Here is a 13427-nt window from a genome sequence, read left to right as displayed (position 1 = left end):
AATGCGTATATAGGTGTATGCGTCGAAAAAGGCGTAGTTCCATGCCAGTGAGAGATATGTCCAGAACGGGAAGTGTCCAAAGTTTCTTTACTGCTCTATGTTGCCATAGTGAAGACTGAGTTCGCTTTGTACTGGACAGCAACATACCATGTAGGCGCATAAATCCAGGGAACCCCGGCGGCCGGTGCTGAAGTTCTCCGCTGAGGCGATGCACTCTGCGATTCTAGAATTACCTGTAATCCACCTCAGTGAGTGAGTGTGCACTGCGAAGCGATGATAACATTGCCTTGTTCAGTAACTGAGGGGACAAATTGCAAATAATGATTGATGACCTAGGCAAAATAAAGAGAAAGGAAAGCCTGAAAATTAATATGCAGAAGACTATCATCATCATCATCATCATAATCAGCCTGACTGCACCCACTGCAGGGCGAAGGCCTCTCCCATATTTCTCCAATTAAGCCAGTTCTGTGCTAGCTGCATCCACTTGATCCCATGCGAACTTCTTAACCTCATCCGCCCACCTAGCTTTCTGCCGCCCCCTGCTAAGCTTTTCTTCCCTTGTTTGTTACCCTAATCGGTTATCCTCTCTTCGCACTACATGTCCTGCCCATGCCCATTTCTTGTTAATTTAAACTAGAATGTCAGTAACTTGAATTAATTCTCTGACCCACTCTGCATGCTTCCTATCTCTTAATGTTACCCCTACCATTTTTCGCTCCATAGCCCTCTGAGTTGCCCTCAACTTAAGTAGAACCCTCTTGGTTAGCCTCCACGTTTCAGCCCCATAGGTGAGTACAGGCAAGATGCAACTGTTGTATACTTTCCTCTTGAGCGATACCGGTAAGCTGCTAGTCATAATCTGCGAGTGCTTGCCAAATGCGCTCCATCCCAATCTTATTCTTCTTATTAAAAGAAATTTAACAACGGAGATGACGCATGTGCTGTATGTGGTAACTCCAGGGAAACAATTGACCATCTTATAATCGAATGTAATGGTATCCATCCGAAAGTTGATGCAGGCGCAATCACTGTTCCTGAAGCCCTGGGGTTTAGAGATAACAATGGCCGGGTGAATAAGCCGGCGGTGGAAACTAGCAAAAAACTACTGGAAGATTGGTGGCTCAAAAGCAGAGAAGTGTTAGTAATGTTAGTAATGTAGGAACAAAAATTTAATAAATAGAATGATCGTATAGTTAACCATTCTAAATCAATAATTAAGTTATAGGGAGAAAAATGAGCATGATAGCTACTGCTACCACCCCGTTTCAAAGGGGACGCTCCTATATTTCATCCATCCCTCCTTCTATTTTGTTACTTTCTTTATGCAGAACTATGGTTGCTGTGCTGTATATATATATATATATATATATATATATATATATATATATCTTCCATTCATGTACGGCTCGTCTACCCCCTGATTTCGCAATGCCTGCATCACCGCCGAGGTTTCAAGTCTGTGGTAATATTCAATAGCTAAGGAAAAAGCTACATCTTACAATAGGTAGCGAGGCACTAGAAGTTTCGGTTTGGTTTAACTTTCCAAAAGCGACTCAAGATTTGAGGAGCTCTATTCGCGATTCCAGCAATCCATGCAGCACCTGGCGGCGAAACCATGCAACGCGCCAAAGAGGTCCAGTAGCAGACGCCCCTAGCTCGCGCTATGGGAACCCGCTAGCACAGCGCTCGTAGCACCGCGGAAAAGGAAGAGAAACAACAGAAAACCGATTAACCAGAGTTCCGAAGTGCGTGTCAGCACAGTGGCACGTAGTTTCATGCATTTCCTTCGTGCTCTAGCGATCGGCGCCGGAGAATCGATGCATTTTCAATCTCAGCGGAACGCAAAGTGCCGTCGACAATTTATATATAGCTTCGTCAGTTTTTTTTCATTTCTTTTCTTATTGCATTCATTTCTTTCGTCATTTCTTTCCTGCTATCAACTGCCTTCTACAGGCACGAAACACCTACGGATAAGTACCAGTAAACAATACGTACCACGCAGCTCGACGTCTCGCGTCGCACACATAAGTCGATATCAGCGCACATACGAACAACTGTTACTTGCGACAGCTTGATCATGACGCTTTTTAACCTCGTTCTGCTAATAAAGTCATCACCAAATGCACGTAAGGGAGCTGTCTACGACGATCGGCTGAATTCTTCGCCGCGTCAAGCAGACGTCTCGAGATCTGCAGGCCACGAAGAGCGCGACAATGTGATCGATCTTGGATGGCGCACGTTACGAGAACTGGGCCCGTTGCATGATCGTTCGCCTATGTGCGGCCGCTCACTTTCCGCGTCGCAGTTTATCACACTTGAATAAGATTCCCGAATCGGTATAGTTTTGTCGCGGCGATAGGTGTGTGACGACTTGGCGCGGTGAACCGATTGAGCCGCGGCACCTCTTTTTCTTTTTTGTTACGTATTCTCAAATAAACGGTAATTCGCAAGGGACAAAGCCCGCTTCGGACGCTCATTGGGTCAAGTACCCGCATGCGTATCACTCCTTGCCAATTACCAAAGGAGCAGTGAATGTAGTCATACATATACATACAAACATCGGATCCAGAATTAGCTTAATTACTATATTAATCAAACAATCAAGGGGTTGTTGAAATAACTCAAAAAGATCTTGAAATCAACAGCTTATCCGTGCTCAAAATGCAACTTAGATGAGCTCATTTTTTGAACACAAGTTCCTGATGGCTCTTCATACGCCTTGCCACAATCAAGTTGAGTTCTAGGATATTCCATACATGTGATATATATGCTGAAGTAAAAGTAAAGTAAACATTGCACATTAAGAAAAGGCTATCAATAAAACAAATGAATAATTTTCCAGATATATCCACACATCACCTCGTCAAATGCAGCATAAATAACCCATGTGAATAAGTGAAACTGAATGCAGATTGGTCATACAAAACTAATGTACACAACCTTCCTTGCATATACGTAGAGTGTGCTTTCTTGGACACCTGACAATTAATTGCAAGAAACGATTTGCGGCTACTTTAAAGGCTGTCTCATAAAACAAATGTCAAGAGGAGCTTTATCAGCTGTACAAGCAAGCCAACGCACTCACTAGTTTTTCATGTTTGATGACACACTATTAAAGGAGATGGCTTTCTCGACAGCAACTACTATATACTTAATCCTACAACTTCTTGAACGTTTTTCTGCATATTGCTAGTGTGCATAAGCACTCACCAGAATGAGGGGAAGATGTACACACAGTATCAAAGAAAACCAAACAAGGGTTGAGCACGAGCCTGTTTACAAGCAAACATTTCAACGAGATGATCGGTCTTCACCTGGACAAAGAGAAGTCCTCTTTTTGAAATGTTTGCTTGCGAACTGAGGCTTCCCCTCAAATCTTGTTTTTCTTTGATACTAGATGTATAACGCTTCCATTTGTCACTTTTCTAATACTCTATTTTCGCACTGCTAAATACAAGGTTAAAGGCACAAGCAGTAATTGCCGTGTGCCTCCTGCACCTAATATCAGATTGCTTGTTCTATTTGCAGCAAAGCATTTTCAACATATACACCCAGCCGCACAATCCGCTGCAATATCCCGCTAAGCGCTAAATAAGCCACACAGTTTCGACAACATGTTAGCACTGAAAGGTGTCACAAATTGCTTTCAGTAAACTTGCACACTTGTGTTAACAAAGTGCTATTGCATCAATGTCTAAATAGTAGCGACATACTGTACATGACTGTCTGCGCTCTTGAAACGTATTGCTTTCTGCGCCATTCTCACTTTTCCAGTTTACATCTTTTGAAGCTACGTAGGCAACAGCAGCAAGCGTGGCATTGTTCGAGTTGTGTGAAACTATAAATGAGCATCAGGTAAAGAAAGAACATAAGATATGGCAGCTATGTACCATAAAGCATAAGTACACATTATTAGTTGCTCTACCGTGCAGCCTATATAAAAGGCAAAACTACTTACCACATATAGACAACATAATCAGCACAACCCTTGGCTGGAACATAGTGTTTCCACTGTCACTGAAGCCACACTTCATGCTTTCACTTGGGGTTGACACATGAGCATTATCTATCAATGTTTAATTTTTAGAGCAGTGTTTTCCTGCTACAACTCCGTCATTACTGCGATCAGCTTGCAGTGAGCAGGAACTGTGTTGTTTTCTCATGAGAACGCACACTCAAGACATTATATATGAAATATTTTTATTACAAACAAGGGAATGATAAACTAGTTTTCTCCATGACAGTTGCACTGTTCTTCTGTGTCCTGATCTTTCAACAGCTATGACAAACACATAAAGTGGCCCTGTCCTAACTTTTAGCAAGGAGCACAGGGCCATTCAGTGCCAAAGATGTCATCTTCAAAAAACACCAGAATACATATCAGTCATGTAGTTCGACACGGAAGACCAGGAGGCATGCTTGAAGACGATGGTAGCAGAGCATATGTTAGAGAAAATATATATTCAGTGTAAGACTGGAAGGACCAAAAATGAATTAACAAAAACAACTACTTTCTGCTACTTAACTGGTTAGAGCCTAAGCACCTAAATGGTTACAACCTAATCATGTTGCATGACTAAGCATGGAGTCCAAGCTCAGAATGGAGTGAACTACCCTTTCTTCAATCACTAGCTTAACAAAGAAATAAGGGCAGTAATTTCCAGTGGCCGGGCCTACATGTCAATTCGTATTGCTAGTCTGGCCCTACCCAGGGCCCCACTATATTAACTACATCAAAAACAAATACAGTAGCACTTTCTACGGTAAGGTATCGAACCCTCTCCTATCGGGAGGCTGTCTTCCCCCTTGCCTCCTGCACCCTGTCGCGCCATAGACACATGTGTTGCTATTCAAATTCAATTCCAATTTTATTTCCCAGCATGTTCTGGTCGGCTGCTTGGGCTAAAAGCTGCGAGTAAACAGCTTGACGAGACCCACGCAGCCGTTATAAGGCAGGCCAGCATACAATAAAATAATATTCATATCAAGAAGCAAATACATTTCTTTTATGTTTTAAATGCAGCTAACCAGATCACTAATGTAAGTAATGCAATGGGAACATAGGTGTATCACAACAGCATCTAAATATAATTTCTGCAAGCAAAACAAACTAGCAGGATATATTCACAGAATCACTGAAAAAAAATGACCGCAGATAGTGCATACTTTAACAACACTTTAAGTGCGGAGTTATAACAGAGGCCATGAATGAAAATAAGAGAGAACTTTATAACTGTGGAAGATACCATCGGGTTCTACAAGACACTGCTGCAGTGCAGCTTCAGTAGACTGATTTATGTCTTTTAATTTATTTAAAATTGAGAGAAGAGTAGATTCTAATGTCTGCAGCCTATAGTCCGTGCAAAAATATGGTACCAGCCACTTGTCTGTGTTACGTGGTTCACTAGATGTCTATTTTTTTTCAGCACGAAGGCATCTTTAATCATAGTTCTGAAGCTGGATGGAAAATAATATAACAACAAAACTCGAAATTCATACATAGTTTGAATCCTTACTACATTATATGTCTAGAGAGCTTGTCGAGTATGGGCTAAGTAACCAAGATTTGCTATGTGACGAATGGTTTTCTTTTGAAGGAGATAAATTTTCTCCTTTTTGTTTTAGTAGTTGTGAGCCAAACTAAAGAACAGTAATTCATACACGAGACGAATAATGCATAATATATCTGAAGTTTTATTTTAGACGGAAGAAAAGTACGGCAACGATAAATTGCACTTGTCACTCATCATCATCGTCATCATCAGCCTGCCTATACCCACTGCAGGGTGAAGGCCTCTCCCATATTTCTCCGATTAACCCGGTTCTGTGCTAGCTGCATCCACTTGACCCCCGCGAACTGATGAGAGCTTATTAACTCCAGGCCCACTGATTCTTTCCACTGATGTGCTTCCACGTGCCATTTATGATTGTATTCTGCCAAGAACAACATAAAAAGGGCTGCAAAGCCTCTATGCTCAAGGCGATTGAGGGCTCGAAGCAGGAGAAGATGGGAGATTCTAGTTTCCATGATTTGTACTATGCCGGAGTGATGTTTCAACTGCTTCCTCAGGCACTCTGTCGCCTCATCAGAGGAGGTAAGGAGAATGCGCATTTCCCACGGCACTCGGTTGGATTGTTACAAAGTGCTGTTACGTATTCCTAAATGACACCCATGTTAGTTCATGCAGCAGCATGGGTGGCTGAACGCCTTTCCTAAACTGAGGGGAGGGGGTTGCCCATATTAGAGGAAGTTGCCTAGGCGGGTAATGGAGGCATGAATCTGTATGTGAGTGCAGACATGCAGAATCACTACTGCACAACAATAGCTTATCAACTGGAAATATATTATTGCACTCACCAAAGTATTGTTTTACAAATGAACACCAATCTCTATAAGCAGTGGCCATGCGATAGGTTTGTGGGGTTTAACGCCCCAAAGCGACTACGCTATGAGAGACGCCGTAGTAGAGGACTCTTGAAATTTCGACCACCTAGGGTTCTTTAACATGCACTGACATCGCACAGCCCATGGACGCCACTCCATTTCGCGTAGCCATGCGGCACTCGTGAAAATCCAAGCACAAAGAAATGCCGAGAAGACGAACTACAGTGTAAGAATCTTGAAGACATAGCGCAAAAAAGACAGGGACAACTAGCGAAGATGTAGACAGGACAGGCGCTAACTGACAACTTTATTTTCGAGGAAAACCGCAGCACAATTTATGTCAAACCTCACGTGACAATCAAGGGGCCTTATACTACGACCAAATATATTTTAACAAAGGGCGGCCGATAATCTTGACCCGGAAAAACCATAAAGGAAACAAGGGGGGCCGGAAAGCATTATCAACAGATTATATAAAACTCGTTGTGAACTTATTACAACAGAGGGGGCGCGAACAACATCGTGGCCAAGGGACGGTGCCAAAGAACCCAACCACAGCAACGAGCGAGCCTAAAAGGGCCCAAAACAAGGGAAGTAAAAGCAGAGTCATAGGTCAAAAACAGAAAAACCGTGCGAGGCAAAAGCAGAGTCAAAAATTTGGAGGACGCTTAAGCTTCGCCTTCATGAGTGGAACGCGATAGAGTTATTGCACTTCGTTCACACCGCCCAGCGCTACCGGCACTGGTAGACGGCGCCGCTTCCATCACACGCGTCTCAAGAGCGAGTGCGCAAGGCCCTGCAATACAACACCCGTCGACCTGCCAAGGAGCGTAAGACAATGCGCTACGGCGCAGCAATCACTGATGAAGCGCCCCGCGTCGGACTTTGCACTCAGGAATCACGCAGTGAGCGCCGAGCAACGCAGCGTTCGGCGCGGCAACGAAACGTGCGCCTGAGCAAGCGGAACGAACTAAAGAACTCGAGAAAGCCGGGCAGCGACGCGCCATGAAGGCGGACGCGATCATGGGGCTGACGTCCTCTATCTCGCTTGGGAGCACCACGCAGAAGCACGATTCCTCGGAAGCAGCTCGGGACACATCGCAGGGGACGCTTTCCCAGCAGAAGCGCTACGGCGCAGTAATCACGTCAGAGGCGTCCGGCATCAGACGCTGCACCTAGCAATCGCGCTGTGAGCGGAAAGAGGAGCCGCGTCGCCTAAACACCACTGTTCGAGTGACGCACGCTGGATGTTGGAAGGGGAGAGCGAGAAAACGTATTGAACGCAATGGTATTGGGGCATCCTCGCACCGGTACCCGCGCGGCCCGAAGGGGAGAAGCGGGTGAGCGAAGATAGTGATCTAAAGAAAGGAAAGATGCTTGATTCTACAAACCGTGAGGGTGCACGGCGAAACGTCAGGGGCGAGTGGCGCGCCACGTGTCGGGGCAGCGCCGCACATTGCGAGGAGGGGTTCTTCTGTGTTTACCGCAAGATGGCTCTGCATGTGCGCAGAGCGCAGAAGAAATGTAGCGGAAACGTACTTCTCTACTCGTGTAACTGCGACTTCTGTAAGTAACATGTTCATAATTACCGATATACACTGCAGTATAACGTTCTACAGCACGTTTCTAAGGCAACACCGCATTCACTAGAAGCGCTTTTGTACCGCTTTCAAGCATCGAACTCGTGGCTGAGTGGCTGGCAGCAGAATGGGAACGATGTTGCCGGACAAGTTTGTTTAGGCAGGTGAAGGACGGTGGACTGGGTTTGGGGCATTTGTTTCTACGACAGATTGTCAGCAGATTTCTTTTTGTTCGCGATGTAAAGGATCCATTTTTGCGTACTGTGTGCCAATTAAGGCTCGGAAATGCACTGCCGGACTTTGTTGTCTCGACCGAAAGTGTATCGGGACGCATTTTTGGTTATTTTAGCGAAGTTGTCGCTAGTGTGCGATTCCTGTCTGTTCGATTTTCTTATGAATAGTTATCTTGTGTTAGCAGGAAGAAGCTGTACAAGGATTTGTGCGACGTAGTTCTACCCATACCAATGTACAGGGCCTTATACAGTAGAGGACCAGGATGCGACGTACGGGTGAGGGCGATGCAGGTCCCGTCAAATGCAAAAAGTTTTTTCTTTATTCTTGAAGTTACACACGCAAACACTGCCAGTAAAGAATTTCTTGGAAATGAAGAATTTATTTTTACCTTGTGGTTCGCACTGCTTAATTTGTAAACAGCCAGAAACTATAGACCACTTTTTCCTACATTGTTGGGAAGGGGTATACTTTTGGGAAGGAATTTCCATTAGACTCGCATGGTATTAGGATAGTGCACACTCCAATGTTGTGAAGCGTGGCATCGTGTTTTCCTGTCTTACGGTGCCACAACAAAATCCTGTACCCACCGCATGGCTACTAGCATGAATGAGCAATCCAAGCATCTGCAAAACGCAGGTTTCCCCCCTGACGTTATTGCAGCTGTGTGTGAAAGCCTTCTGAAAAACCTAAGAGCCTCAAACAGTGAACGTAGTAAGCAAGCGAAACGAAGAAAGCAAGTGTAAGATGCCAGTCCAGGTGATTCCATACTTCCATAGGTTTTCACATAACTTCAAAAAGCTGGCAGCGCGTTACAACGTCAAAATTATTTTCTCTGCACCATGCAAACTATCGAAAGTATGCGCTAGAGAGATGAAAAAGCAAGTAGCATGCACGAAGAAACATCAAACTAAGTTCACGGAATGCAAGGAAAATCTTGTGTACAGGATTCCAATCTGTTGCAGGCTGCTGTACATCGGACAAACTGGAAGATGTTTCAATGAGAGGGCGAGAGAACACAGACTATGCGTACGCAACAAATCGGGTACCAACCTTGCCGTACAATGTAAAGCTTGTAAAACAGATCCAAATAACGCATGTTATCCGCTCTAAGATAGCACAGATTTCTTACGATCAGCCAAAGAAAAAACTGAGCGCGAAGTCATGGAGGCATGCGAGTACGCTTTTGCAGGCTAGTTGGTGCCTAAGCATTCTGTTATTTTGCGCAAAAAACACGACACAAAGAAACGAGGTAGACAGGACAAGCGCTTACTAACAACTCAGGTTTTTATTGACGGAACATTTGCTTAAATACAGCAGCTGCTCTTATCAACAAGGAGAATAAAATAAGGGACTTCGCATACATATCAGATCAGCACAGATCCCATCATCGCACGAGTGAATGCATGCTTCGAGTTTTTAATTCTGCGCAAGATAACTGAATTCTTTTTTTGAGAGCAAAATTGAAGGATTGCTGACACACGAGTTACCCGATTTTTCTATCTCATTAGCCTCAATTATCTCTCTTCCAAGTTGAGTCTTGCACCGGCGCACTACTGACGTTTTTTCGAGCGCGGTAGTGCAGTTGCGGCAATTCCGAATATGGTCAATCATTTTGCTACCTGAATTGTTCCTGACATCTCTAGCGTGCTCCCTCAGCCTATCATTAAGGCCCCTCCCAGACTGGCCAATATACTGCTTACCACAGGCAAGCGGTATCGAGTACACAACGCTCTTTTTACAGGCCACGAAGCGCTGCTGGTGGCGCTTCGAACAAGCGACGCCCTTCTCCTCCGAATTCACTCTCTTGCAGATCCTGGAGAGCTTTTCTGGAGCGGTAAAAACCACTCTAACACCAGCCCTAGCACCGATCTTCTTAATATTATGCGAGATTCCGTGCATGTACGGAATAACCGCCACTTTCTTCTGGTCAATTTGATCGGGCATGCTGGCTGGCTGGTTTCTTCAGCAGGTTCTCGGCCGTTGATGCCAGTAAGGCCGGTTGGCAACCTGCGCTTGAAAGGCGCTGCAACTGGATGGCAAAGCTGCGTCCTACCAAATACAGGCAGGACTTGCTCAGAGCGTTGGAAAGGCACGATCTCACAATGCCTCGTTTTACGGCTTTGGAGTGTGCCGAGCTGAAGGGAAGCAAGGGCTTGTTGCCTCTGGGCTCGAAGGCCCAACATACGTGTTCCCTTGAAAAATGAAGCCCTATATCTAAAAACCTAATGAAATTATCTTCCATTAACTCGTGCGTCAATTCTAATGGTGCTAGGCACTCTGCGAACGTAGTTAGATGCTTATGTACACTAGCCGAAAAAGATTCTTTGTCACAACCTACGAACACAATGAAATCATCAACAAATCTAAAAACTTTTAAAACGTTAGTGTCGCGAAGGCAGTCATGCAGCATCTTGTCACGTGTCGCTAAAAAGATGTCACTAAGACATAGTGCTAGGCACGATCCAATGCATACTCCTTATTTTTGAATTACTGTCATATCTTTCCACTGCGCATACGTGGAAGTCAGGTACATTGTTAACAGTTCGACGAAGTTGTCAACCGATAAACCTGCATTATTTTGGAAGGCTGTTGCACCATGGCTGTCAATACAATCGCGGACATTTTTAAGGGACATTCGTGAGGTATGGAATAATACAAGTCCTTTATATCTACTGACAGAGCTGACATGCGTTTGTTGTTGTTTGATTTTAAAAACTCAATTATTTCGTTCGAATTTTTTATCCTAAAGGGATCGTCAATTTCTAAAACACTCAACTTATCCTGCAAGAACCTGGCTACGGCTTGCTGCCAGGATCCCTTTTCCGAAACAATCACACGGAATGGGCATGCATCTTTGTGTGTCTTGGCACTGAAGAACATGTTTAAGGATAACTTCTCAGCTTTCTCTACAGAGTGCACTAGCCCATCCAGCTTTAACGCCTCGATAAACTTCATTGCCTTTGTCTTAACTCTCGCGAGTGAAAGCTTTTTACACTCTTTGAAATTTGTAGCGATGGCTTCTGAAGCCTTCTGAAGATACATTGTTTTTTCCAGGACACAGAAGCCTCCCTCCTTATCGGCCGGTACAATATTCAAGGCATTATCCTTCAGGTACCGAACATCTTTTCAACAGGTAGGGCCCTAGTTGACGACCTGTGTCGTTGGAGGAAGTCAACGCCTTCGGAGACACATCTCTCGGCTTCAGCCCCTGCACGTCGTGAGACTTGCCTGACCATTTCCAGTAGTTCAGCTGGAGACTTCCGAGGTTCGGTGGCGAACTTTGGTCCGAGGCTGAGTACCTGCTGGGTCTGTTTCCGAAGTGACACGGTCCCCAACGTGTGGACGTTGTTCCCCGGTGCAGCGTTCACTTTTGATACGCACCGTCGAAGGAAGGAAAGTGCTCGTTGCCACAGGAATTCTGTAATACTGTTGATCACCACGCAGAATTGGCGTCATTGCGATGAAGCATTAGAAGGCTGCGTGCACTCCTGCAGCCGAATCCACAGAAATTCTTTGTACAGACGGCACTGCCTCTGGTACTCAGAGCGCAATATTTTGCACACTCTCCTTCCGTGTCCGGGCGAAGGTGTGCAGCCGCAAACAGCGCTAAAACTTCACCAGAAAGCACCTTTTTTCGGATACAGGGTTCTGTATCCGCTAAAATTTGCTGGCGTCTGGAATACTGACCCGAATATCGAGAATGAAGCACTCGTGAGGATCGTTGACCAGTAGCAAATGGCTGGTAAGAGCGGTAGCCGTGATACAAGCAGGTTTCTGTTCAAGCCATATTGCCGGTGCATTGCGGCTCATCCGATCTGCTCGTGCTAGCTCTGCGATGAATGAGTCGCCAAGGTTATTCCTATCATTTTTTTACTATGGCAGAATATGATTCTAAATAAGGAAGTTTCATAAGTAGACGATTTACGACAGCGTTGATCAGTTCCAAAGCGCCGACCACCGCGGCTTCGAAGCGAAACAATTTAGGTCTAGTGACGAGTAGGGATGGTCACGCACGGCGTCGTCGTTCGCCGCGCTCGCAAGCCTGCTCGCAGCATCCCGTGCTGCAAGACAGCTAAGACCGCGCATTTTTTGACGTTCCGCTCAGCAACAAGCCATTCAAACGATACTGCAGGCAGGACGGGGCAGTTGATCGTAACCGAAGCCGTCGGGTGGTATTGCCTATTCTATACATGGATCTTTAAACGTGAGGGCAAACCCGCTCGTACGCACGTTTCGCGCACTCGGGTGCCGACAAGAGCTTCCGCCAACAGACGGCCGCCGCCAAACCTCGGTTAACCACGAAAATCGAGGTCGCAAAGCTCGGTTTGCGATAACCACGGTTTGGTTCATCTTGTAACATGGACTAACCACGGTTACGCTAACTGCGGTTAACCCTGCCCGTGTAACAGAGTATAAGTTTACTTCGGATAGGTAGTAACCGCAGATCCAGACGATGAAAGAGAAATAACTAGGAGAATAAGATTGGGATGGAGCGCATTTGGCAAGTATTCATAGATTATGGCTAGCAGCTTACCGGTATCGCTCAAGAGGAAAGTATACAACAGTTGCATCTTACCTGTACTCGCCTATGGGGCTGAAACGTGGAGACTAACGAGAAGAGTTCTGCTTAAGTTGAGGACCACGCAGAGGGATATGTAACGAAAAATGGTAGGGGTAACGTTAACAGGTAGGACGCAGACGGAATGGGTCAGAAGAATAACTAGAGTTAAGGACATTCTAGTGGAGATCAAGAAGAAATGGGCATGTAGAGAGGACACCCTATGTTCGCTAAGAGAAAGTGGTTTGGTTTGGTTTGTGGGGTTTAACGTCCCAAAGCAACTCAGGCTATGAGAGACGCCGTAGTAGAGGACTCCGGAAATTTCGACCACCTGGGGTTCTTTAACGTGCACTGACATCGCACAGCACACGGGCGCCTTGCTTTTCGCCTCCATCGAAAGGGTGCCTCCGAGGCCGGGATTCGATCCCGCGTCCTTGGGAACAGTAGTCGAGCGCTGTAACCACTGCGCCACCCCGGCGGGATGCTAAGAGAAAGATTAGATTCGAAGGGAAGGAAAGCGTAGCAGGGTGGATGTGGTTCGGAAGTTCGCAGGCGTCATGTGAATGCCGCTAGACCAGGGCTGGAAGAATATTAGAGAGGCCTTCGCCATGCAGTGTGTTACGTTCCTTATGATGATGATTATTTTCATTCAACGCATATTTTATGC

At 45.4% G+C, this 13427-nt stretch overlaps 1 protein-coding gene across 1 annotated transcript in view; it reads right to left on the bottom strand.

The window, feature by feature from the left end:
* Positions 1–13427, bottom strand: part of LOC146210100 (sphingomyelin phosphodiesterase-like) — a 375910-nt gene that overhangs the window by 333441 nt on the left and 29042 nt on the right. The gene's annotated exons all lie outside the window — the stretch shown is intronic.

This window comes from Amblyomma maculatum, chromosome 1 (assembly GCF_055883805.1).
Source record: "Amblyomma maculatum isolate TAMU_Amacu chromosome 1, ASM5588380v1, whole genome shotgun sequence".
Lineage (NCBI taxonomy): Eukaryota > Metazoa > Arthropoda > Arachnida > Ixodida > Ixodidae > Amblyomma > Amblyomma maculatum.
This window is presented reverse-complemented; position numbering and strand designations above follow the sequence as displayed.